Raw genomic sequence first — 27,221 nt, 5'->3', positions numbered from 1 at the left:
AAACCTATACCTCCTCTAATAAAAAAAAAAATTATCTAGAAAAAATATCAGTTGCCTGTCGCTGCATAAGGAACCCTGAGACTCTGGGCAGGGCCGGCTGGGGAAAGCACCTCTCTGCTCCACCCAGCTCGAGCTGGGCAACTGGGCCAGAGCCAAAGGGTGCTGCGTCAGGAGGCTCATCCCCGAGCGGCCAGGCGGGCGCTGGCCGGCGGCCCGGGGCTCAGCCGGGGCTCTGGACGTCCAGGGGGCCTCCCGCAGCTGCTCGGCCTCCCTTGCAGCCGGGGGACTGGGCCTCGAGAATGAACCCCTCCTTTTATGCCCTACCCTTGGACGTCAAGTGGCATCCCTTCCCCCACAGGCACAGACCCCCCAGATTCCAGAGGAGGGAATCGGCGTGGGGCGGGAGGTACCATGGGGGCGCTGGTGGGAAACAGCGCCTCCCCGTAGCAGCGGTGACCGCTGCTGCTGAGGGCACGCACCCTGCGCCAAGAACTGCATGGATTCCGCGTGTGTTTACTCGCAAATCATCCCCTGAAGGAGTTCCTAATATTATGCCCATTTTACATCTGGGCACACAGAGGCTCAGAGAGGTGACATGACTTACCCAAGGTTACCCTGAGGCAGTATTTGAAACTGGGCCCTTCCTACCCCCAGGGACCTCCAAGGGCAGGGCTCCGCGGGACTTAAAAACTTTTTTTGATATCATAGTATTTCCATTTTAACCACTCACGCGTGTACAATTCAACGATATCAGTTACACTGACGATATTACCCCTCCATCGCCAACTTCCATTACCGACACTTTTCATCACCCCAAACAGAAACCGTGCCCCCATTAAGCAGTAATTCCCCGCGCCCCACCCCCCTCTCAGCCCCTGGGAAAACTTCTGTGTCTCTATGATTCTGCCTATTCTAGGCATTTCCTATCAGTGACATCACGCAGTATTTGTCCTGTTGTGTCTGGCTTATCTCACTCAGCTTGAGCTCTTCAAGGTTCGTCCACGTGGACACATGCAGCAGTTTGACATGGCTCTGAATCCCAAAAACAGATATTGGATGATGTTTGTAATCTGATTTGTACCTGGGTGTGATTAAGTTATGATTAGGGCTTGGATTGGGCCACATCATTAGGGCGCTGAGTCCCCACCCCTTGGTGGGTGGGGACCCACAGATAAAAGAAGTGGTGAAGGACAGAGTTGGGGGTTCTTAATGTTGGAGTTTCGATGCTGAAGGTTTAAGCTGGAGCACTGGGGAGAGAGACAGGGCCATTCGCCTGGTAGGCTTACAGCTGACCTTGTGGAGAGAGGCAAAGCCTAGAGAGCCTCACAGTCTACAGCTGACCTTGTGGAGAAAACAGGAGCTGAGCCCAGAGGAGCCCAAGGAAGCCTGAACCCTCACAGACGTCGACAGCCATCTTGCTCCAACACTTGAAAATAGACTTTGGTGGCGGCGGACTTTGGCCCAGTGGTTAGGGCATCCGCCTACCACATGGGAGGTCCGCGGTTCAAACCCCGGGCCTCCTTGACCCGTGTGGAGCTGGCCCATGCGCAGTGCTGATGCGCACAAGGAGTGCCCAGCCACGCGGGGGTGTCCCTCGTGTAGGGGAGCCCCACGCGCAAAGAGTGCACCCCGTAAGGAGAGCCGCCCAGCGCGAAAGAAAGTGCAGCCTGCCCAGGAATGGCACCGCACACACGGAGAGCTGACACAGCAAGATGACACAACAGAAAGAAACACAGATTCCCATGCCGCTGACAACAACAGAAGCAACAAAGAAGACACAGCAAATAGACACAGAGAACAGACAACGGGGGTGGGGGGAAGGGGAGAGAAATAAGTCAATAAATAAATCTTTGAAGAAAAAAAAAGAAAATAGACTTTGGTGAGGGAAGTAGCCTAAGTTTTATGACCTGGTATCTGTAAGCTCCTACCTCAAATAAATACCCTTTATGAAAAACCAACCAATTTCTGGGATTCTGCATCAGCTCCCCTTTGGCTGACTAACACAAGGCATGCATTAGAACTGTGTTCATTTTCTATGGCTGAGTAGAATCCAGTGTGTATATAGATCACATTTTATTCATCCATCACGGGCTGATGGACGCCTGGGCTGCTTCCACCTTCTGGCAGTTGTGAATAAGGCTGCTTTGAACATCGGGTGCCAGTACCTGTTGGAGTCTCTGCCTTCAGTGCTGTGGAACGTGTACCTAGAAGCAGCAGAATGGACTCTCCTCTGCAGCTCAGTTCCCAGCGGAGGGCCAGGCTTGGACCCTGGGGTGCTAGGGCTGGACATGCGGCTGAAAGCAAAGCCCGTGAGAGCGCGGCTGGGGCTCCCACACCGCCAGCCTGAGGACCTGGGAACGCCGCGAGGCGGGGGCGGGCGCCGACCCCTGCCATTAGGCGACGGCTGCCGGGAGCTCCCCCGTGGCCCGGCGGGCCTGGGAGCTCCGGGAAAACGGCGCCGAGGCCCTGCGCTCGGGAGGCACAGCCCGTCCTGGGGCCAGGCTGGGATTCCAGCGCATTCCTCACATTCCAGGCTCTGCTCCGGGTGGCAGCTCCTTCCCACGGAGAGGCCTCCTGTGCGGGCACTGGGAACCCAGCTGCCTTTCCGGCCGGGCAGCACCAGCTCCCCGCAGGGCCTCTGCGGCGCGAGCTTCGTCCTCGTGGGTCCGCTGAGGAACGCGCAGGGGGAGCTGCCTCCCTAGCGAGGGTCCCTTGGGTGCTGCCCGGGCCGCAGGAGCATGAGAGAGGGCTTGGGGGCCTGTGAAGGCTGATGCTCCGCACACACCCTCTGGCTGGAATCCTCACAACATCCATGAGAGCGAGGCGGTGTTAGCCCCACTTTACAGACGACAATACTGAGGCCCCGAAAGCGTGGGACCGCCAGCCCGTGGGGGGTGAGCGCCCGCTCCCGAGGCCCCGCCAGCTGCCCGCTCCACTCACGCAGCACCGGGTAGGGGCGCCCCCTCTAGCGGGCAGCCGTCACCCCCGTCGAGTTCACGAGTACATCTAAAGGCACACACGCGGGGAGGAGGAGGAAAAGGAGAGCGTGGAGGTGGTCGGCGGCGTCTCACGAGAACAGAGGTCAGCGTCCCTGGGGAAAGCCGGGCGTTCCCACCCTCCAACCGTGTGTCCCTGGGGAAGTCTCTTAACCCCTCCAAGCTCCGGGGTGCAACGGGGCGGCTGCGAGCAAGAGCAATGCGTGAGGCGACATGTACGGCCCATTTAGTGCAGCGCCCAGCACATAATAGGCGCTCGGAAAATAGCCACGGCCATTTCAGGTCAACCCAGGTGGCTTCAGGAAAATTAAGTCTTGTTGCTCCTTGCAAGTTTTCGGGGCTTGCAGGAAGAATGTCGGGTGCGCGGCGCTGCCTGCTGGCAATACCAGTAGAAGCAGAGTCAAGTGATCCTTGCCCAGAGCGGCATGGCGGGACGGAGGCAAAGTCACCGCCTGCCCATTTTACAGAGGACAAAACTGAGGCTCAGGGGGGAAGCGGCTTAGCTGGGCTTCTGTTACAAAGAGAACAGAAGCCCCCCGCAGAAACAAGCTGAGCTTTTCCAGACTTGCCGCCCACAGCTCGATCCTTTTCCAACCTTTTCCCCCCGCATCCCTGCCAGGCTCTGCCCAGTGCCCTGGAACCTGGGGTCACCAAGAGCATCCCCGAGCGCCCCAGAAATGAAGCGGGTTTCCCAAGAGAGCGTGGAAGGCGGTCTTGGTGCAACACCTCCATCTGCTGGTCGTGCCCGAGAACTGCCGCTCCGGCTCCCCCGCTTTGAGCGCCTGCAAGGCACTGAGGCTCGGCCTTCCAAGAGGACTCGACCAACAAGGGAGGAGACCACAGACAATCGTCAGACAAAGGGTGGCTTCGGGTGGCGCTCAGAGGCAGGGGAAAGAGATGCGCTTTTGCGATAGGCAGTGGGTCTCAAAGTGGGGTCCTGGGATCCAGGGTCCCCCCGAGATGTCCGTTTGTCTTTTCATTTTCTTTCACAAGCACACAATGGAGTTTTCCAGAGGCTGCATGCCCTGGGATATCGCCACAAATTGAATGCAGAAGGACATATCAGAATCCAAGAGAATCTGTCTCCTATTAAGCCAGGCTTTAAAGAGATTTTTTTTTTAATCTAAAACAATGCCACTCTTTCCTACAAAATTTATTTTGTTTTGGAAATATAATTTTCATAAAGAATGTGTCATTTGTGTTAACACGCCATGGGTTCACTATTGTTATTTTTTAATGAATTAGTTAACAAGTCTTTTACTTTTTTCTTTTAAAGAATTTTTTTTTTATCTCTCCCCTTCCCCCGTTTGTCTGTTCTCTGTGTACATTGGTTGTGTGTCTTCCTAATCTGCTAGCATTATCTGGTGGCACTGGGAAACTGCATCTCTTTTTTGCCACGTCATCTTGTTGTGTCAGCTCTCCGTGTGTGCGGAGCCATTCCCGGGCAGGCTGCACTTTCTTTCGCGCTGGGCGGCTCTCCTTACGGGGCGCACTCCTTGTACGTGGGGCTCCCCTACGCGGGGGACACCCTTGTGTGGCACGGCACTCCTTGCGTGCATCAGCACTGCGCCTGGGCCAGCTCATCACACGGGTCAGGAGGCCCTGGGGATCGAACCCTGGACCATATGGTAGGCGGACGCTCTATCAGTTGAGCCACATCCGCTTCCCAACAAGTCTTTTAAAGCGTCTGAGTTTTCACCTCCAACAGGCAGACTCTGTGACGGTTTCTCTGCCACTGCTTCCTGTGAAATGGGCACTGCCCTCGGAGCACAGAGCTTCCTCTTTATTTGCTCCCTTCCTGCCTTCCCGCCTCCCCCCAGCCCGTGAGCGCCATGGCGGGGATGCCTGCCTGCTCCCTGGCTGAGTCCCGGACGTTGAGTCGACAACAGGCAGTGCCCATGCAGAACCGGGGTGGCCACATACCACGTGGCCAGAAATGTACAGGGGTCCTGAGACCCCAGACCTTTGAGACAGAGGAACTATGGATGGGGTGAGCTCCGGGGAGGCCTCTCGGAGGTGGTGACATTCAGCTGAGCCCCGAGGGCCACAAAGACCCCAGCCAAGTAAAATCAGAGGAACACGTGCTCCAGGTGGAGGGAACGGCCCGCGCAGAGGTCCTCGAGAGAGGACAAGACGGGTGTGTCCAGGAGGCCGGCAGCCTGGCAGCCTCCGAGTCTTGGGCAGTGCCTGGGGTACAGGAAGGACGCAGAGAGGGTCACTGGAGAGAGGAGAAGAGGGAGGAGAGAGGAGCTGAGCAGAGACGGTGGGTGGAAAGTTGTGCACAGCAGGAAGCTGATGCCTCCTTGATTCCACGTAGGTTCCAAAATGTTCTGTGCCTTCTAGTCCTTGGAGGACAGAAAGGCTCTAAAGAGGCAAGGGGCTTCTGAACGGGCTCCCCTGAAGCCCAGGGGAGAAAGTGACCCTCAGAATCCCCCAGCAGGCCAGCAGTAAGGACGGCAGAGGCACCTGTGCAAGGCCCAGGAGGCGTTAACTGTGGGTGTGCACGGGTGTGAGTGCACACGGGTGTCTGTGCCCTGGGGGGCTCCCACCTCTTCTCCTCACGCCCTGAGCATGGCTGCGCAGGCCGGCCTCCTCCCCTTAGCTCAGAGGTGACTGCTGGGGTGCCCACCCTGCCCGCCTGCCATCTGAAATGCCCTGTACAGTCATGGCTATATTCGCCTGCCTGCTTTTCCCCCAGGCTTCAAAGGCCACCATCAAGCACACACCTCTTCCAGGAAGCCCTCCCCAATTGCCCCCACCCTCATGTCCCCTCATCGTGACCTCTGCTCAAACAGCCCTCCTCGGCACCATCCCGCCACCTGGGACCGATGCAGAATAAGATGTCAGGGGACCATTTGCAAGGCACCAGCCTCTGTCACAGGCCCTGCAAAAGCACTGCCTTGGGAGTAGGTGTAGCTCAGTGCTTGAGCGCCTGCTTCCCACGTGCAGGGTCCTGGGTACTGCCTTAAAATAAAACCACTAAAGCACTGCCCTGTGTAATCCTCAGAACAATCCCCTCAGGGCAGAACGCTGCGCCCACTTTACAGAGCAGGGCGAGGCTAAAGGAGGGAGTTTCTGCCGCAAGATCTCCTGGCGGGGAAGTGCCAAAGCTGGGATTCCAACCAAGGTTTTTCAGGATTCTCAGTCCTAGGACTGACTCCAAAGTTCTTAAAGTTGGGCTGGCTGCCTGATCACCATTCAGAGATACAGCGTGAAGACGCACCCAGGTTCCCAAAAGGAGTTGGGTGATCAATTAGCAATGTCTGCCATGGGTGCTGGAGGAGGAAGTAGTGATGTGGATGCCATCTATATGCCAGCCCATCACGACCAGACACTAAACCCTTCTTTTCCCCTCTATCACCAATGGACTCTTTGCCTCCCCAGCGAGGTCTATGCTCCTTGACAATAAGAAAATGGGTTTCCTCCAAAGCAGACCTAAAGACAAAGTAGGTACTATATATATATATATACACACAGCCTGTTGCTTTGACTCCCAGGATCTGTCTTGTGAAAAGTCTGATTCACCAGCAGTGAAAATGTCCCGGGCTTCCTCCCTCTCCCTCCCAAACCACACATCCCTTCTGATTCATAAGCCACAGACATCCTTTGGGTAGGAACTGATTTTTAATTTCAAAATTCTGTTTGACACAGTAGATGTGACATTCATGGGCAAAACCAAAAAGTCAAGTTTATACTCCATTGCTGAATCCATATACAAAATCTGATTTTTCATCTACAGCAGAATTGTCACATTCAGCATCCCTAGGATGAAAAAATAATGTTTCCTCTGTTCTATAAAGTCCCAGGTCAGACTCTCCAGGGGGCCTTTGGGATCCTCTACTGAATCCCCCACTGCCGGCTCCGTAGGTCGCCCCTGAGGCCGGCACAGCCTCAGGCAGGACCCGCAGGGGCCACTCGCTCCCCCTGGCCTACTAAGAAGGGATAAAGACAGACAGGCCAATCCTTCAGCTCAAAAGGTCCCGCTCGGAACAAGACTGATGCCCAGTGGCCTCGAGGACAGCGGGAACACACTGCACGGGGAACGTGGCAGCCCCTGGCGGGTCACAGGTCCTCCCTCCACTCTCCCATCGTCCGTCTCAACGGTGCCCAGCGCCAGCCCTTCCGCCTCCAGGAACAGAAGGCGTAAAGCCCACCGAGACCTCCTTTTACTTTCTGGAGCACCAGGATCAGCCTCTCAGAAGGTTACTCCAGACTGGCATCTCCCCCTGGAGCCACACACGGCAATAAGCTCCTCAGCAGGTGCAGCCCGTGGCCACGCCCGCCTCCCCAGCCCTGCTCCGGAAGCGCCACCAGGGGCCTGCGCCACACGCCCTTGAGGCTGCTTCCCATCTAAGTCTGCGTTGTCACCCCCGCCTGGCAGGAGCACGGCCCTCTTTGCACTCCAGCTCCCCTAGAACTAGCTGGAGCAAGCGCTGCGGATGTCAAGAACGACCTAAGTTTCAAGATGTTCTAATCGGTGGCAGAAAATCTGAGCAGAGCGCCTCTGAGTTCTCCCTGGCCTGAAGGAGCCCAACTGCCAGCCCAGAGCTCAAACCCCGTCACCTCCCTTCCTGAGGTCTCCCCGTGGCCCCCCAGTGCCCTCAGGGCGGAGTCCAGCAGATCTGGTCCTCGGCCACTTCTCCCACCTCATCTCCTGACACGCGTTCCTCCGAGCCTTCCGGAAGCTCCTTCGGTATCCCCCGGCCCAGATCCTCCCTGACATCCCCGCCGGCTGGAACTCATGCCCACCCTCCCTCCACCTGCCAGCCTAGAGGTCTCCCACTTCAGAAAGCCCCTGCCTGCCCCCGCGTCCGAGAGGAGGGAGCGGCCGCTGGCCCCATCCCTGAGCCACCCAACACTCCAGCACTCAAGGCCCTGAAGGCGGGAGGACGTGTCACCTCCCCGGTGTCCCCAACACCCAGCACAGTGCCTGGCACTGTGGGTTCATCTCGTGCTTGTCCCTCTGCCCTGGTTTCCCACGGCTCCCCACCCATCCCCGTCACAGCTGTGATCTCACTTCCTCACCCGTTGATGTCTCTGTCTCCCCCACCACCACTTGGGCTATATAAGCACCATGATAAAAAATAAATTAATTGAAACTTAACATTTTAAGAAAAAAAATTTTTAAGCCTCTGTGGATGCTTGGCAAGAGCGGGTCTCAGCGCCCGGAATCTCTGCAGGATGAAGAGGGGTTCCCGGAAGGGGAGGCGCTCTGGGCTTCCGATCCGAGTGAAAGGAGGCTCGGCGGCCACGAGGGGGCAGCAGGCCCCGCCCCGGCCCCCGCCGGCGGCCAAGGCCCCTCCGCCAGCCCGTCTGCCCCTCGCGTCCCCTCTGCAGCCCAGGCCCCGCGACACGGCTACGGCCCCCTCCGCTCCGTTAGCTCCGAGCTCCCGGGCGCCGAGAGAGCGCTCCGGGTCCAGGCCACATCCACCGGCCCACGCGACCTGCCCGCAAGGCCCCTGCCTGCGCCGGCCCCCCGCGCCCTGCCGCGCGTGCGCTGCCCTCTCCCACGCACCCCACTAACGAGACGCAGCCAGAAAAGAAACGCCCCCCACCCTCGCCCCCCAGGACCCTCCCCCCAGCCCTGAAGAGATCCAGTCCCACAGTGACTTCTCCCCCTCCCGCCAGTGCTGCTAAAGCGCCAGCGGCTCGGAGGGGAGGCTGAGCTCATCCGCACCGAGGTGTAAATGGGCGGTGGATCTGCAACCCTTGGAATATTCTGGCCTGAAGTTTACGTCCTTGGGTTTAAAGTCCCCAAAATCAAAGACTCCCCCTCCCCCCATCCCGTACCCAAGGTCACGTACACACCAGGCAGTGGGCTTGCGAGAGCCACCTCCACTCCTGTAGGCTGCTGTAGCCAGGAGGCCACGGATTAAAAGTTCTGAAACCCAAATGCCGATCCAGAGCGGTTAAAAAGACACGTCCGGATCTCTGGAGGCTGGTGGGCTTCGGCCACCTCAGCGAGCACCGCTACGACGGGCCCGCCACCTCCTCCAGAGAGCTACACCCCTTCCTGCATCAGATTGTCCCCAAGTCCAACACTCCCAGCCACACCTCTCCCTGTTAGTCGAATTCGGAACCTCTGAGCCCCCTCGCAGCCATGCAGACGCCCAAGCTGTAACAGTGACAGGAGGGTCAGACCTGTTGTTAGTCAGAAGGAAATCCTCAAGCCGTTAGTTTCCGCTGGAAGGAACAGACCAGGAGGGAAGGTTAGTCCGGGTGAAGGTTAATCGGAGGCAGCCGGCGCCAGGCCCCGGGGCCTCTGGTGGGCAGGGGTGGCTGTTAGTCAGGGGTCAGCCCCAGGGGCAGCCAGGTGACACACAGAGGAGCTGGGTGAGAGCAAGTTAGTGCAAGGGAGATTAGCTCAGACCATGGTGCCTACTGGAGGTGAGGCGTCGGTCACCCCCAGGTGTGGCCCTGGTGCAGCGGCTGGCGGGCTCTGGGGGGCGGGCAGGGGGCGGGGGAACCCACGGGGCGTGGCCAGCCTTCCCTTGGCCCGAGGGGCTGGGAGACCCGCCCGTTGCCCACCGAGTGGAGCCCTCCCTGCGCCCTCCGGGGCGGGCAGGGGGCGGGGGAACCCACAGGGCGTGGCCAGCCTTCCCTTGGCCGGAGGGGCCAGGAGACCCGCCTGTTGCCCACCGAGTGGAGCCCTCCCTGCGCCCTCCGGGGCAGCCACCGTCCTGTGGCTGCGCAGTGAAGAGCCCCCCAACGCGGGGCAGGCCCTGCTCCACGCCTGCCGGTGGGAGAAAGGGGGCCACGGCTGCTGGTGTGGGAAACCACCCCCTCCCAGTCGCCTGCCAGCGTGGGAAGGCGCCTCTCGCTGACTTCCGGGGTCCGCGAGGCCCACCCTCCCAGCTGTCTGAAGCGGGAAGCGCCCCCTCCAGCCTTGTGTAGCAACTGCTGCGCCCCACGATTGTCAGCGTGGAAAATACGCGCCTTTCACTGACTTCCAACAGAGGGAAATTTCAGAGGACTGGCTTTGGGGGTGGGGCCGCGTGTCCCCCACATCTCTGGCCCACTCCTCTCGCTGCCACTTTCCAGGGGAGAAACTTCTGCCCTCCCTTCGCTCCCGAGAAGGACACACGGGCCCCTTCTCTGCGCTCTTGGCTGGGAAGAGCCAGGGGCGCCCCACTCTGGACCCCCAGGCTTGCACACGCACAGCCCGGAGGCTTCCCTGGCCCTGCCCACTCCCGGGGAGAGAGGTCCCTGCTCTGGGACCGGCCTCCTGCGTCCCCACGGCCCCCTCCTCCTGCACTGGGGCGCTGGCCCGGGTCCCAAGGCTGTCCCAAAGCTGTCCCCTGCCTCGGGCCCGGCCCGGGGGGCCCTGATCGCACCGGCAGCCAATCTGGGGCCACCGAGGGGGACAGCAGCCCCAAGCCCCAGGACGTCTGCTTGCCAAAAGGATGGGGGGGGGGCAGCCCACAGAGGGGCCCAGAGCTCGGCAGGGCTGGGGTTAGTAAGAAAATGGGGTTAGTAAGGCCAAGTTAGTAGGTCAGAGCACAGCACCAGCGGGCACACGCGGGGGGCGCTAGGAGAAAAGGGAGGACGCGAGCAGGTCCGTTAGTCTGTTAAGGGGTGGTCGGAGGCACCCCCGGGTTAGACAGGTTAGTAATTGAACAAAAGAGCTGCCTACGGAAAAGAAAGCTGAGGAGGAAAAACAGGGGCGGGGGGAGACAGTTGGGGGTTCAAAAGCGAGTGTCGGGCCCCCGGGCGGGAGGATCTGTGTGCAGCGCACCCAGAGAGCAGGGCCTAGGCGGGGGGCACCATCGGCCAGGTTTTCTGGGCTCCCCCCCAGCCCCCTTTTACCACGTCTCTACCAGGTGCCAAGACCTCTGCACTGAAGCCTTCCCTGCTGCAGCCTTTGAGTGAGCCCATCACCCCCGTTTGCCGCTGAGAAATCTGGGGTGCGGAGAGCGGAGGGGACTCACCCCAAGTCCCCCAACACTGAGGGGCCGACTCGGCACGTCTTATTTCCAGGCCCTGTCCTCGGAGGTGGGTCTGCACCAAGACCCCCCCGCCCCAGCCCGCGGGCAGCGCCCTCTGGAGCCTCCTTAGCTCCCGCGTCCCAGCCCCTTGCAGGGCCGAGCGCGGCGCGGTTAGTAGGTTCCGGCCGCGGGGGGTTAGTAGGGCATGCTCGGGCCTGGTTAGTGGGTTAGTCGGTGGACAGAAGGCCAGGCACCCGTCACGGGCCGCGGCGGTGCCGGCCGAGCCCTGGGTTAGCAGTTCAGCACGTCATGCACCCACAGCCCCACCCCTCCCGCCGCGGGTCCCCAGGCCCCCTCCAGCCCCAGAGCCAGGCCCGACCAGGGCAGGGGGTCTGCCACGCAGCCCCTCAGCGCCACCGCAATCAAGCCGATCCACCGTGGCCTCGACGGGGGGCATCTTGCACCCCGATTTCTTGGCCGTGGGCCTCAGAGGTCCTTTCCCCCCACAACTCTTCAGTTCCCCCGAAAGTGGAGTCTGCTTGTGCCCAGTGAAGACCCCCTGCCTGATTTGGCCAGCCCCTTCCCAGGGGGCGGGGTCCAGCCACACAGGTGTTCACGCACACAGGTGCACACACGCCGGCATCTTTCCACCGAAGGTCTGGCATCTTCCATCACCTACTGCCAGGTGATGCCTGCTGCAACCCCTGGCCTGCCTGCCCCCCACCGCCCCGCCCAGACACACAAACTGTATGGAGCTTGCCTGGTTCTGGCACCAAGTTCAAGGCTCCCCAGCCCCTCCTGGTCTGCTGCTCTCCAGTCAATGCTGCAAAGCACCTGCATGTGCTACCCGGGGATGGTTTGCCCACAGAGACCCCAGCCCGGCATCTCCCCCAGTTCTAAATGATGCTCCATGAGAACAGGGTCTGTGGCCGGAAAAGTTTGGGGAAACACTTCATCCTCTACCTTGTCCCTGACGAGTTCCGATTCATCAGCATTTTAAAGGCTCTGATAAGTCCTGCACCGTAGAAGCCGGCTGAATTGAACTTGCTAAGCCGCATCTTTCTCATCCTTCAAGGCCCTGGTCAGCCTAGCCTGGCTGGGAAGCCTCCCCAGACTGCTGGAGCCCACTCTCGGTTCTCACTCCCACCCCCTAAGCCCTCAGAACCTACACCTCAGGAGATTGTTAGGGAGCATCACCTGACTCCCCGCTTCTCTGAATGAGCTAGTCTTCTTCTCCCAGGGTGGTTCTGAAAGCCTGATGATTGGACCCCTGACCCGGTCTGCTCCTGTCTCCCCCCGCCCCGAGTGGCTGGCCCAGGGAGAGCCCCACAGTAGGAGCTCAGTTCTCAAGAGAGGCACAGAATTTAAATGTCCCAGGAAGCATTTTGAGCTAATCTGGATGGGCTCAAGGAAATGGGGCTCCTTCCCCCAAGCTCATCAGAGAGGGCTTTTAGGAAAACAGGAGGGGAAAGTCTAGTCAGAAGGGCACCTGGGTGAGAAATTGCTAAGCTTGTAGTCCAGAGTGCCTAAAATAGACACATTCTAAATCTAAGCTCCCAAAAGGATGGGAGTGTTTACTGAGCACTTACTAAGTAAGAGTCAGGTACTGTGCCAGGCACATACTCTCACTGAATTTCCCCTTATGGCTCCTGATTCACAGTAAAGAATCTGAGGCTCAGAGAGGTGAAGCAACCTGCACAGGAGAGTGGGCATCTGAGACTGCACCTGACTCCAAGCTTTTCCCAGGACATCCCTTTCCCTGGGGCTCCTCCTCTCACTACTGGATCCAGCCGGCAACGTGTGTCACCAAAGCACCCACTGTCCACCCCAGCACAGTGCCTGCCACCCCTGCATCTGCTGCCCCCCCCCTTTCCCCTGCCCTTCCCTGTGTGGGCTGGAAATCTCACAGGAGGGCTCCAGCTTTCCAGGTTTGTGGCGCCCACTCTCCCCCAGCCTGGGGAAAGGACGCAGACCTTTTAAACTTGCCCAAGGAGGGCCACCGAGGGGCGCAGGCACCTGCCCCTCTGGAGGGGGCCGGCGGTAGGGGTGGGGAAACCGGCAGGTGGGAGCGGCTCTGCACCAGGTGACTGGGGGAACTGCAGGTGCGTGGGCCTGTCCTGCTGCCTGGGGGACCGTAGGACAGAATCCAGGAGTGGTGCAGGCAAGGAGCAAGGCTCTCCTGGCACGATGGACCCTGCCAACGGGAGCCTGCTGCCAGCCCCCTCCTCCGACCCAGGGCTGCGCGGGGCTGGCTCTCCCTGGGGACTTCCCTGGCCTGGGCCGCCAGCCCTCTCTCCCCCCACCTGCCCCTACCAGAGCTGGGCAGTACCCAGGGAAGGTCCAGGCTCCTCTCCAGCCCTCACTGCCTCCTCCCTCTGACACGCCAGGGCAGGGAGAAGCCTGGGAAACTCCCACGCAGAGAGGCCCCAAGAAAATGAGAAGAACTCAGCGCAACCAAGTCAGCTCCTCCCTGCCACACCCCTGCCCCATCCTCTCGGGTCCTGGAGGCCTGGCAGGGAGGAAGTGTGGCGGCTGGAGTCGCCCAGGAGCTCCTGCGTGGGGCAGCCAGGAGGGGTCCAGGTCGAGGCAGCCATCAGCCGTCGGAGAGGCCCGGCGGGCAGGGTCTACCGGGCAGAGGTCTCATCCAGGAAGGACAAGGGCTTCGGGCAATCGCCCCGGGGTTCCAGAACACTGCTCCTGGGTCGCCGGGGCCCGATCAGCCAGGCTCCAGCGACAGGACAGGCCAGGGGTCCTGGTGACACGGAGAGGTGGGAGCCGCCTGGGGGAGGCCCCGCCGGTGAGGATGAGGCCACAGGCTCCACCCCCAGCTCCCCACGGGCCCCCAGCCCCACCTGGGCCCCCGGCACCCAGGGTGGGAGTGAGGTCTTAGGACGCTGGTGATGGGGGAGAGGGGGTGATGAGAACCTGGGCTGTGGACACCCCACTGAGGCGGGGCTGGCTCAGCAGAACAGGGGACAGCAACGAGGCGGCGGCCCAGAGCTAGCCTGCAGGCTCGTGGGAGGAAAAGGGGTGGGAAGGGCTCCGAGACCTCAGGGATTACCTGAATTCCCTTGAGAATGTTCCCACAGAGGAGACCTCAGCCCCCTTACATACCTCCCACGACGGGGAGCTCACCCCCTCGCTGAGACCATGAGGAGGCCGGTTCTTACGTGAAGATCCCAGAGGGTGGCGCCGTGTCTCTGCTGTTCACCTCTGGAGCCCCAGCCTCTGGCCCGAAGCAGCTGCTCCGTCTGCGTTTGTGCTGGATGAAGCAATGTGCTGTCATGAGCTCCACGCCCCTGCCCCACTCCTCCAAGACCACCCAGAACAAGCCTTCCTGCTGCCCCGCGGCTCCCAGGCCTGCTTCTCATGGGCACCCAGGCCTGGGTGGGGAGGGGGTGGAGGTGGGAGGACAAAATCCACCGCCCCAGGCTCAGTGCGGCCCCGCCTCCATCCCTCCACCGTCCCCAGGCTTACCTGGCAGTGTCAGGCCCACGCTTGGGCCCGGCTCCCCGCTCTGCCCGCGTGGACCCCACAGGCCCATCCTAGAAGAGGGAAGAGCCAACCAAGCCGCAGGAGAAAACCGCACCCAGGCCCCCTCCCCAGGCCCAGAACGCTCAGCTGAGAGACCAAGCCCTGGGAGCGGGGGAGGCCGGCCCGCGCACCCCACCCCACCCCCACCCCGGAATTATCCTTAGATGGGGGAGGGGCCTCCATCCCCACCTCCCAGTTGCGCCGACATCAGCAAAGCGGGGACCAGGAGAAAACAGAACAAACTGCGCGGCTCGATGGCGGCGGGGCCAGGCGAGTAAACGGAGAGGACGCTGGGGCTCCCGTCCCAGCACTGCCCCTGCCCCGCGGCGGGCCTGGGTGACCGTCCCCGTGTCTGAGGACCGGGACCCCACGTCCATGCAAGTGCCCCACAGCAAGCCATGGTGTGAGGCAGTGGGTGGGAACTAGCAGGGGCCGATGCACCTGGCCGTTGTTCTGCTCCCCCTCCTCCTCTCTGGCCCTTTCCTGGTACCCCACGCACCAGAGGAAGCTTGGGGACCTGGAGGGCAGGGGGCGGCTCTTTTAAATCCACCTACGCGTTGTCAGTCTGGAGGAGACCAAAGAGCACCCACCACCCACCAGTCCTGACCTAGGCACCATCTCCCCAGTCTTGCTTTTGGTGACAGCTAAGCAGACCTGAGCTGAGAGAGTCAGCTGGACTTCCCGGCATATTTTCAGAGATTTGCTGTCAGCACCTGGGACTCGGGGCACCGACCGTCAGCTCGAGCTAGACTCAGACTCTTGCACTGAGGAGCCCCACAAAGCTGAGGTCCCCACTTGACGACCGGGCCAAGTCATACCAGTCACACAGAGCTCTGGCCAAGTCTTGCAAATGACGGCAAAGAGCCACCACCAAGAGGAGAAGGGCCAGCCCAAACCACCAGGGGATCCCCAGCCCCCTCGAACACCAGAGCTATGGGGTACTCAAGACGAAGCCACCTAACTCAGCTCTATAGAAGTCCCTGACTGCGGAAGTTATGCATTACTAGCCCCAACGCCAAAAGTGGAGTGTGAAAATCACCTTTTCTGGGGGCCCATAAAATGGTGATAAGCTTTTTTTTTTCTGGCATAAGGATAGAAGAGTAAAGGACCTCCTGCATTACCAATTTCCCCTCTCGCTTAGGGATTCTAGGATGCACACTTCCCCGTAGAAACCAGGAGAGGGCAGGCCTGTAGGCTGTGGGCTGGTAAGTTTGAATACTTATCTGCAAGGCTGCTTCCCAGGGTGGTGGTAACAGTCCTGAGCAACCTGGAAATTGTCTTCTCTCTCCTCTGTCCCAGGAACTTGCTGTACTCTGTAAATAGACCGTGGGTCGCTTAGAGGGGCATTGCTGGACCCACAATGACCCTTTGCCCTGGCCCTGATGTTAATAAGGCAATGGAAGTTTTAAGGGAAATTTTAGCTTCTGAGCCCAGGTGACAGCTGTTTCAGAGGATAGAACGTAAGGCATGGGTTTGGGGTCAGACGAACCTGGTGACAGCACCGCTCCCCACCCTCACACGCTGTGTGGCGCTCAAAGGTAATTCTTCTCAAAGCTTAGCCAGTGCCCCATACACAGTAAGTGCTCCAAAAGCATTGTCATTCGTGAAAGACTTCACTGTAAGCTTATCTTTGTATAACACTGATGATCCAGGGGAAAAAAGCATGTGGCCTTTAAACCCTGGGCATGGGAGGGTCTACATGGCTCAATCAGGAAGCCCAGATCAGATGAAGATCTGGTCTTCGAGAGTGGATAAGCAAACTGCCGTGCATTCCTACAATGGAGTTTACCCAGCAATAAAAAGGAACAAACAGAAAGAAAAATAAATTAAAAAGAAAAAAGGAACAGTGTGATGTACACTACAACAAGGGCCGACTTCTAAAAACCTCACGCCAAGAAGCCAGGCGCAAGAGACCACATACTGCTGATTCCATTTATATGAGAAGTCAAGGAAAGGCAAATCTGTAGAGACAGAAAGCAGATAGGGGTTCCTAGGATTACGTGGGATGGGGTTAACAGTCACTGGGCTCGAGGGATCTTATTGGGGTGAGGAAAATGTTCTAAAACTGATTTATGGTCATGGTTGCACAACTTGGTAAGTTTGCTTAAAAAAAAAATTGAATTGTACCTTGGTGAATTACATGCTATTTAAGCTATACCTCAATAAAGCCGGAGGGGGAAAAAAGCAAACTTGTAGATGCAACAAAAAGGATGAACCTGAGCCAAAGGAGCCAAACAGAGAAGGTTCCGTGTAATGGAACTCTAGAAAAGACAAATCTGTCCTAGCAGACCAGTGGTTTCTGGGGCTGGCATTGGAAGGGCCACAGGGGAACATTCAGGGTGATGAAAATGTTCTCCGCCTTGATTGTGGTGGTGATTACACAGGTGTATAAATTTATCAAAACATGTCAAAACGAATGCTCAAAATGGGTGCATTTTATTGCATGGAAATTATATCTCGCTGAAGTTACCTTTTTTCACTTTTTAAGATAACAGAAGACAAGAAGGGAGAAGTGCCAGATCAAAGGCCACGGGCGGTCCCCAGGGCCCCAGCATTGCAGCTGCCCCTGGCCCACCCGGACCCCCTACTTCAGCCAAGTTCAGGGAGCCCGTCAGGAAAGCCTTGGTTGAGGGGTTGGACCCCGGGAGCGGGGGTGTCCTCGGAGGTCTCTCCTACCTCTAAGGTTCTGGAGGTTTCCGCACATATGGATCTCACAGGGGCTCTGACCCCAGAGGTGCAGAGCGCCTTGGCTACTGCTATGAAGCCTCCGGGGTCACGGTGACCTTGAGAACGTGTCTGGAACGTGTGTGTGAGCAGGGAGATGCCTCCAGCTGTCAGTAAGAGAAAGAGAAGGAATAAATGTGGACCCACGGGCATATCAGCGTAGATCCGGGGTCCCGGGTCATCCCGCTCTTGGATCGCAGCATTGGCAGAAGCTGCTCTCCTCTGCTGCAGGCCAGAGGCAAGAGAAACTGGGAGGCACCTCGGCCAGGCCAGGGTCGGCCAGAAGGACTGCCGCTGCCCACTGCTCGTTAACAATCCTCGATGGGATACGTTTCTTTTTTCCCCTAAACTGTGTGAGGTGCTCTTAGTAACAGATGAACGGCTGCCACGGAAACATGCATCTGGTTGCATTTTAGGATCCCTCTGGGTTTTGTTTTTTTCCCCCCCAACTCTGGAATAGAACAGCTGCTCAGAGATCTGGGGCAGGCACGACAATGGTCCAGATTGCTCTGGATGAGTAAGTGCCGAGGGGTCACGGGCACTGCCGGGAACAAGGACACTCCCGCAAAGGAGGCTGAGCCCTGTTTCTTTACTAATTCACACAGTGTCCACAAAAGGGGAGACCCAAAACTCAGATCTCCCTCCAACAGGGCAACTCCCAAGCTGGCTAGAGAGGAAGCGAAGGCAAGAAGGAGAGAAAGGAAGCTAAGCTAACCCTTACTGAGGACGGGTACTCCCTGGGGGCTCCTTTACCTACGTGACCCAAAAAAAAAGAATTGGGTTTTATCACCCCCCATTTTACAGGTAAGGAAACTGAGGCTCACAGCAGCATGCGTGCCCCAGGTCCACCCACCTAGAAAAATGGTGGAACCAGGATTTGAAGCAGGCCTCTTAGCCCCAAAGGGACAGAAGACGAACATTCCAATAATAGGGTGGTGGGGGTGAAAGGAAAAGAGACCGAGAGGGTACGTCTAACCCGCAACCACAAGGAAGCTGGTCCATGCTTACTAAGCCATCCTGGGCTGGTTTATTCCTGCTGCATCCATGGTCTCCAGACATCCGAGTAGGTTCACTTTTAGAAGAGGTGGCATCATGTACTAGTTTCAAACACGCAATTCAGATTCCACCTTGATCCAGGTTCAAATCCTGATTCCACAACTAACATGCTGTGTGACCCTGAGCTAGCAGCTTCGCCTCTCTGAGCCTTGGCTTCCTTATCTATAATGCCTAATTCCCAGCCTTATCAGAGGGGTCTCCAGGAGGCAGAACCCAGCAAGAACTAAAGGGCAGCTGGGATCCCGGCACTCGTCTTCAAGTCCATGCCCTGAGCGCACAATATTCAGCCCTTCCCTCCCTTTCATGACTCATCCAATAGCTTCTGGAGGGTGCTGCCCGGCACTGCAAGGGGGAAAGGGACACCTGCCTCATCTGATCCCATCAGCCTGAAAAGGAATGGGGAGACAGATGTCAGCGGCAGCCGGCTTTCGTGCCCCCGAGTATCTCTGGCTATTGTTCCCCAGAGCTGGAGTTGACAGCAGATGAGCCAGGCCTCAGCGGCAAGGGGAGGGGTCCCCTTGGAACAAAGGGCGACACTCTAAGTTATTCACCAGCCCATTGAGCCTAAACAATGGACCCAATGCCCCCAGTCATCCTGGCTCAGACAGCTGGAAGCATCACCCAGGATGGAGACCAACTGCCTCAATGAAAACAAAAGCAAAAACTAACTACGGAGAGAAGAGCCCGGTGCCATCCAAGTGAACTTGACTGGCACACAGTGGGTGCCTTAGAACATTGATTATCCTTAAACACCTATCAGGCACGGAGTGCGTCCCAACCCACTGGTCTGAAGCCTCACGGCAACCCTTTTAAGCTGGGGTTCCGATTCCCACTCTATAGACGAGGAACTGCGGCTCAGAGAAGTGAGGTGCTGCCTTACTGAAGTTTACCCGGGGGGGGGGGGCAGGGGAAGGATTCACATACGGGGCTGCGTGACTCTCACCCCCTTCTCATGCCACCAAACTGCATTACCTTGATAAATGACAAATTCAAAGACTGTGACCCTGCCCTGGGCAGAAGCGTGGATCGGGTCCAGAGAAGGGACCTTAAAAATGAAGACAGCAAAAAAAAACGTTGGAAACACCTTCCAGGTGCAGCGATCGAGAACTGAACGGAGCGTGTCCATCTACTTCATTGAACACCAACATCTCTTACGATGATTTCTGCCAACTTTGTGAGAACACGAGCAACACATCTGATAGGACATTGGAAAAGCAGTTACGCACATAGTACAATTTCAGCTATGATTTTCAGTAAGAGAAATCTACCAGAGAAAAATACATGACAATGTTAAACACAGTAGTTATTCCTGGGTGATGAAATGGGATGGAGTTTTCTTCTCTGCTTTTCTGTCATGCCCAAGTCTTCTACAATTATCATGCATCTTATTAAACTTCTTGATTTTGTAAAAAATAAAATAAAATAATTCTCACTTTCAGTGCAGGCATAGAGAAGGGGTCTCCTAATGGTTTGGTAATAAGAAGTATGGCTCCTTTTTGGAACTCCAGACTTCAGCTTTCTTTCCTGATGAGGGTTGGAGAGAGAAGCTAAAAACACAACACAAGGATGGAGGGTAGACTATAGAAATTTCTCATTGGCAAAAGTCATTAAACAATAAAATGGGTAGGCATGGGGGGAGGGGGTAACCTTCAAATTCTTCCAGCATTAAATTAACAGCACTCTGTGTATAATGAGCTGAATGCTGCCCAAGCTAAAAGCTGGCAAATTGCCATCATGGAAACTGTCCCACCCAGACTGTTAGCGGATTCTGGGCTGGAGATGAGGGAAGAGGTGGGGCGCTGCCCACCTGCAGGAGGCGGGGGTCGGGGGGATCTGATTAAACGTCCAGAGACCTGCCCCACCCCAGACCTGCTGACTCATCTCACCCCTGACCCCTGCCCCTGGCCACGTGGTTCGGACCCCCGCCTATTTTAAGCTACACCCCAAGGTCTGAGAAGCTCTGTCTTCAGGGTGCCCCTACTGTCAAGTGGAATTACTCATCTCTGCCCCCCGCCCAGGCGCTCCCAAGTGGGAATGCGCTTTGGAAAGCAAAGCACCTGGCCAGGGCGAGCGCCCTGCTCTGAGCTGCGCTCGGTCCGAGGCTGGCGCCGAGAAAAACAAAGTCGCTGCGCGCACGTTTTCTCGCGGCTTCGCCCTGCGCCTCCTCCCCTCCCCCGCGGCGGCTGGGGGCGTCTTCCCCGCGCGGCACCGCAGTGGGATGTGCGGGCCAGCAAGCCCGGCGCCCGGCAGCCTCTCGTCTGGAGCCTGGACTGAGGGTGAGAAATCCAGCCCCACGGCCACCCAGCCCCGAGCTCCTCCCGCACAGTCCGCGAAGCAGGTTCTCTGGCCCAGGGCCCTCCCTTGCGTTCCCCCAAAGGAGGGGAGAGGTCTGCCCCGCTCCCTTCCCAGTCCCCAGCCTCTTCTGGGAGTGTGCCCGAGCCCAGGGCAAGAGGGCACCGGAGCCTGCCCGGGGCCGTTTGGGGATGCGGCAGGGACTTCACAGTCTGACGTATCTGGATTCAGAATCACTGGCTGCGTGACCTTGGAGGTGTAGCTAATCCTGCCTGAACCCCAACTCCCTCGTCTTTAAAATGGGGCTCCCACCGCCTCGTGGGAGGGTGGTGCCACGGCTCGCGAGCACCCGACAGGCTCTAGGCTGGAGGGAGTGCCCCGTACATCGATCTTTCACTGTTATCCTTATCAAGGTTATTGAACGTCTGACAGAGGTGGGGCCAGGCCCGAGGCCGCCCCAGAAGTGGGCAAATGGCAGGCCCTGGACGAGCGGCTGGGTCTGGGAGCAGGGCAAGGACCCCGCCCGACCCCGCTCCCCCCAGTTCCGAGCCTCTTGGGCTCGGTCCAAGGTGTGGCCAGTTAACTGCTTTAGACCTGGGGGGCCGAGAAGGTGCAGGTACCCCAGTTCCGGCCGCGGGAGGAGGGAAGGGGCTTTGTTCCCCCGCAGGTTATGTCTGCGAGACCCCGGTGCGCTCCGCACTCCCCGCGCAGCCTTCACGTCCCGCGCCCCCGCCCCACCCGGCCGGGTGTCTGGCAGCATTTGACAAGTGCGGGCTGGAGAGGCTCTCCATCCATCAAATGAGGGAGGCCTGGCAGCGCCTGCCTTCCCCCCTTCCCTGCCCGGGGACCCCAGGACCTGCCCTTGCCTCCGCCCTCGCCCGGCAATGGGGCGAGGACCCTGGGGGAGGCAGCGCTGCTCGGCCGGGGGCGCGGCTTACCTGGGGTCCGCGGTCCTGCCGCGGGTGCACTGGGCTCTTTGTGCCCCGGCTCGCGGCGCAGAATTGGGGGGAGCCCCTGCAAGCGCCTCCCATCGCCAACTCCTCCCGCACTCGTCCGCAGCCTCCCTCCCTCTGTTCCCCCGAGCGCAGCCCGCGTCGTCTTTGTAGCTGCTGCAGCGCCCATGAAATTTTAATGCGGGAGCGGCTGGCTGGCGGCGCGCCCCACCCCCGGCCCTCGCCCCGGCCCTCCTCCCGCCTCCCGGCGCCCGGGCAGCCCCGCACCCCACCTCCTCCTAACCGCACCCCTCCCCACCGCCTCCCACCTCGGGATCCGGGCCGGGGGAGGGGAATTCGGGTGGAGCCGAGGAGTTGGGGGAGAGGGGGCAGGCGCGCGCCGCCACCCCCGCGGCACAAAGGGGCGCGCTGGGCGATGCCCGCCCCTGCCTCCGCCCCGCCCGCGGCGCGGCCCTGGCAACGCTTGCCCCGCTGGCCTGGGCCCGGGAGGGCTGGGGGCGGGAGAGCACCTGGGCAGCCGAAGCCGAGACCCCCGGGGTCAGGGGACCAAAGAGGCCGAGGCCGCCCCGCCCGGGTGGACGCTCCCCAGCGAATCCTGCTGGACCGCCTCTTCATTGCGACTGCTCGAGAAGGAAAAACGGACCCAAGCAAGCCAAGGCTTCTGCACTAGTTTACGGTGGTGTGGAGGTGTGAGCCCAGGTCTGTGATTTCAGTGCTCGTGGACGTGCCACTAGCCACCACTGGGCCTAACGGCGGGGACTGGTTAGGCCTTGTGTTTTTTTAACTGCCCTCTCTTTCCTATCTGCTCCTGTCCAGAGTGGCCGCCCGGGAACCGGGATCCCCCGCCTAGCGGCATCAGCCTGAGCTGGAAACTTGTCAGAAATGCAAAGTTAGAGTTCATTTAGAATTCAAAACCTCTGGGGCTTGGGGCCCAGAGACCTGTGCTTTAACCAAGCCGGCCAGGGGATCCGCAAGCTTGAGAACCACTGCGCTGGCCTCTATCCTGGCTGTGACTTCAGGCGAATTACACACCCCTTCTGAGACTCAGCTTCCTCGCCCATAAAATGGGTATAACGATGGACTCCACATCATAGGGTTGTGTGGATCAAATGAGGAAAGGCATGGCACGTGGTCAGCACAATTCCTGGCATTTAGGGGCTTAAAAAACACATGTATTACCCTAATATGGCATTTCCTGTCATCCTCACCCTTCTGTGCATATTCTTTATCATCCTCATTGCTCAGATAAGGAAACAGGCTCTGACCACTGCTCATAAAGAGGTCACTCACTGATCGTAAAGAGGTGGACCCGGTGGAGCTCAGTGGTTGAGCACCTGCTTCACAAGTACAAGGTCCCGGTTTCAATCCCAGTACCTCCCAAAAAGAAAAAAAAATCCCGAGTGCCTCCTTTAAAAAAAAAAATAACGTAAGAAGCCCAGATGGGATCTGAACCCATCTTTCAGATGCCGAGTGACAAGCTCTCCTCTATCTGCTTATGCCTTGGGGGTCAGGAGAGTGGGAACTCAAGGCCCTGTTACCAAAAGAAGAGAGAATGTTCCATTAGGGAGTGTATTCGTTTCATGTTGTTGTTAACAAATTACCCCACATTCCATGGCTTAACCCAAATTTATCATCTTATAGTTCTGGAGGTCAGAAGTCTCATTGGACTAGAATCACATGTTGACACGGCTGCATTCCCTTCCAGGTGCTCTAGGGGAGAATCCATTCCCATGCCTTTCCAGCTCCAAGAGGCTGCCGGCATTCCTGAGCTCCTGGCCCCTTCTCCACCTTCAAAGCCAACAGTGGAAGGCCAAGACCTTCTCACCGTGAATCACTCTGACCTTCCTCTGTTGTCACGTGACCCTCTGACTCTGCTCTCCTCCCTTCTCCACTTTGAAGAACCCTGGTGAACCCTGGGCATACCCGCATAATCCCAGATAAGCTCCCTTTTCGAAGGTTAGCTGCTTAGCAACCTTAAATCCCATTGCCATGGTAACCTAACATTGTCACAGGTTGCAGGCGTTAGGACTTGGACATCTGTGGGGGAGGGGCAACAATAAAATACATTCTCTACAATCCCCTTGTGCCAGGCTGGGCCTGAGTCGGGAGAATTTGGGAAGAGTGACTGGTCTTCTATTGAAGTCCTACTATGTGCCAGTCACCTTGCCAGCTCATCCATCTGCCTTGTCTCCTCTAGGGCAGGGGCCGTGTCTGACCCGCCAGCACGTAGCAGGCCTTCAATTCCCTGTCACATTGTCTCATCCAACGGACACGATGGCCCCATGAGGTGGGCACTGTTGTCTGCATTTAGCACATGTGGAAACTGAGGCTCAGGGAGGTCAGGAGACCTGGCCAAGGCCCAGCTTCCTTCTGTCTGCCGAAGTGGTGGGGAGTTGCCCACCAGGGACCCCCAGGCCCTCTGCCACCTGACTGCATCTTTTTTTTCCTCTCCCCCCCCCCCATTGTTTGCGCTCTGTGTCCATTCGCTGTGTTTTCTTCTGTGTCCATTTGCATTCTTGTCAGCAGCACCAGGAATCTGTGTCTCTTTTTGTTGCGTCATCTTGCTGCGTCAGCTCTCTGTATGTGTGGTGCCTCCTGGGTGGGCTGCACTTTTTTTGTGCAGGGCAGCTCTCCTTGTGGGGCACATTCCTTGCGCATGGGGCTCCCCTACGTGGGGGACACCACTGTGTGGTGCGGCACTCCCTGCGTGCATCAGCACTGTGCATGGGCCAGCTCACCACGTGGGTCAGGAGGCCCTGGGTTTGAACCCTGGACCTCCCATGTGGTAGGCAGACGCTCTATCAGTTGAGCTAAATCCACTTCCCACCTAACTGCAGCTTTTTTTTTTTTTCTTCCTGACTGCATCTTGATTCCTTCCTCTGCCTTCCTCTCTGCCGGGGCTGGCAGACAAGACAAGGCAAGGCATGGGATCAGGAGTTAGGCAGACCTGCATTTGAATCCCACCTCTGCCCCTCCCTCACTGTATCCATTAGGGTTCTCCAGAGAAAGGAGCCAATAGGCTATAGATATATAGATATGGAGATGTAGGTGTAGATTTAGATGGATATGATATGGAAATAGAGAGAGGTAGATATATATAGACGTAGGGATTTAGTCTAAGGAACTGGCTCACGCGATCGTGGGGGCTGGCCAAACTCACTGGCAGGCTGGAAGGTGGAGGCTGGAAATCCTGGTGAGCTTGCCGTTGAATTCTTGAGTCCAAATTCTTTAGGCTTGAAACCCAGGAAGGGGTGGAGGGTGTAGCCTTGAGGCTGAATTCCTTCCCACCCTGGAGCCCTCCTTTCTTGCTGTCCAGCCCTCCAGCTCATGGGATGAGGCCCACCCACACAGCGAGGGTCACCTCCTTCAGGTCATCGGATTGCAGGTGCTGACCCCACCTGTGAAATACCTCCCTTGTAACAGCTGGCCAGGGCGTGAGCACACGACTGGATGCCATAAGCTGCCAGGCTGACAGAGGAACAGCTATCCCACACAGCAGGGCAGGGACTTCACCTCTCCTGGCCTCAGTTTCCTCTGCTGTAAAATGGGGATAACGTAACCTCCTCAAAGGGCTTTCAGAAGAGTTAAATGACCCGGCCCAGCCACAGAGCTCAATCAGTGTTAGCCCCCTTGCTGGTGTGTGTACCTCCAAGCTGCCCTCTGTTTGTCTCTGTTTCGCAGTCTTGGTTAAAAAAGAAAAAAACAAACAAACATGACTTTGATCTTTCTCTATATACATACTTTTTTTTCCTTCCTATGACTATTTTGGGGTTTCTCTTCTCGATCTCTGGGCCTCAGATGAGATTTTACTTTAGTCTCTCTCTCTCTCTCTCTCTCTCTCTCTCTCTCTCTCTCTCTCTCTCTCTCCTGTCTCCCCATTAAAGGGTCCTTAGAGACCTTTCAAGACCTGGGGTTCCTGTCCCTGGGAAGTTTCAACAAGGGATTCTTCAAACTACACAGCCACCCGCTCTGTCCGCAGAGCACGTAAACAGCACCTCCTGTCCGCAGGTGCCATCGCTGTTTTCCTCCAGGTCCGTAGATGCCACTGGTTTGACCATAACACAGGCTCACGGTTGCTTTGGTGGCTTTGTTGTCCTTGGGCCTTTTCTCCAACAGCAGGGACTGAAAGTGCATCCTCTGCTTTCTGGGATCTGGGATCTATTTTTCCTTTAAGAAACTGATCATCGAATAGCGAGGTTCACAGACCACCAGTCTCCCCCGGCCTTTCATTTCAGGGGGCTCAGAGCCAGGCTCAGGGACAAGGCAGCCAGGCTCAGGGACAAGGCGGCCAGGCAGGGCCCACCTCCCCGCCCTCCCCGCTCCGTGCGCGCCCCCTTTGTCTCCGGGCTTGTGTGTGCCCTGCGTGCGTGCCTGCGTGAGGGAGCGGTCCTGCATCCCCGGCGCTTCTTTGTCTGGGCTTTTGTGTCCAGACAACAGAGAAGGGGGGTGGGCAGAGTGGGTGTTGCGCGCATCCAGACCCCTTCCAGACGCTTTGCACCTGCTCTGGGTCCTCCCGGCCGCCGCCGCAGCAGGTGCCGCAGCCCGGGCAGCCGGCAGAGAGAAAGGCACGGGCTGCAGCCGCCAGCAGCCCAGCAGCTGCCTCCTCCCTCCCCGCCCCTCCCCTCCCGCCGCCGCCCTCTCTGCAGCAAGCCCCGGCCTGATGGGAAGACAGCAGTGATGCTTCTCATCTCTCCTCCTGTACGGGCAGGCGGTGGCGGAGCCAGAGATGAGGCCCGGAGGGATCAGCGGTGGTGGGGACCGAGCCTTGCAAAGACACTCCTCCCCCCCACCCCACCCCCGCACACATTCCTGAGTCACCCTCCCCTCTCCCTCCGTCCCCAAGCCCATCCACCTGTCCTCGTTTCACCAAGATGCCGCCGTGGCCCGTGCCTCCGTCACTCCCCGCTGGGGCCTCTGGCTTCCACTCTGGGCCCCTCTAATTCTGTGACCCTCGCCGCAGCCAGACAGAGCTTCTGGAAATGCAAAGCTGACCTCATCACTCCCCCGCTCAGATGCTTTCAGGGGCGTCTCACTGGCCTCAGCACAAAAGGCAAGCTCTTTGCCTCCTCCTGCAAGACCCCAGCTGACCGCTCCACATTCACCCCTTACCAGGCCCCTCTGCCCGGACGCCCGCTGTCAGCCCAGCCCCAGCTTCGGGCTCTGGAAACCTTCTCTGCCCTCCAGGTGAAGGCCAAGGTCTTTGTTACAATGGCACACACACTTCACAACTAACCTGTGCATCCTCCTGGCCTATCACCTCTCCAGGATGTAGCACAGGGTATGGAACACAGCAGGTCCTCAGTGTCTGTTGGTCAGAAAAATGAATACGTCTTGAAAAAAATAGATTCTGCAGTTCCAGGAGGTCTCTTGGAAACCATTTTATAGATGGATAAACAGAGGCCCAGAGAAAGAAAGTGACTTGTCCAAGGTCTGTATTCCAATACGGGCATGCTGACAACGTAACCCAGGTGTCCCCAGCCCCTTCCCCCTGCTAAAGTTCACTGTCTCTGTTATAAGCCAATCAGAATCCCTCGTGAGTCCACGCTGAAATCGCTGCAGAGATGAGATCCTTCTTCTAGGGATTATCTGGCTTGTCTGGGTCGGTGATGGTGTCTTCATTTCTCCCTGATCACCTCTACCTGTCTCCCCACCCCACCCCACCCCCATTCTTGCAGGCTGTTGTCCCCACCCCCGGCACAGATACGGGCTCCAATCCCACCTTCATTTTCCTTGTAGCATAA

At 58.1% G+C, this 27,221-nt stretch overlaps 1 long non-coding RNA gene across 5 annotated transcripts; it reads right to left on the bottom strand.

Moving 5' to 3' along the window:
* Positions 1-6,601: 6,601 nt before the first annotated feature.
* Positions 6,602-21,731, bottom strand: LOC101434609 (uncharacterized). Of its 5 annotated transcripts, XR_009181870.1 has the most exons (8): positions 21,466-21,731; positions 19,669-19,782; positions 19,391-19,430; positions 19,208-19,280; positions 17,132-17,286; positions 14,399-15,768; positions 14,092-14,183; positions 6,602-13,700 (listed from the first exon to the last, which is right to left on the bottom strand). It is a non-coding gene; the product is annotated as an uncharacterized lncRNA (long non-coding RNA). The 5 variants fall into 5 exon arrangements; XR_011646523.1 differs by lacking the exon at positions 19,391-19,430 and having other exon boundaries at positions 19,669-19,759; positions 20,293-21,730; XR_009181867.1 differs by lacking the exon at positions 19,391-19,430 and having other exon boundaries at positions 21,466-21,730.
* Between the last annotated feature and the right edge of the window lie 5,490 nt (positions 21,732-27,221).

Source organism: Dasypus novemcinctus, chromosome 19 (assembly GCF_030445035.2).
Source record: "Dasypus novemcinctus isolate mDasNov1 chromosome 19, mDasNov1.1.hap2, whole genome shotgun sequence".
Lineage (NCBI taxonomy): Eukaryota > Metazoa > Chordata > Mammalia > Cingulata > Dasypodidae > Dasypus > Dasypus novemcinctus.
This window is presented reverse-complemented; position numbering and strand designations above follow the sequence as displayed.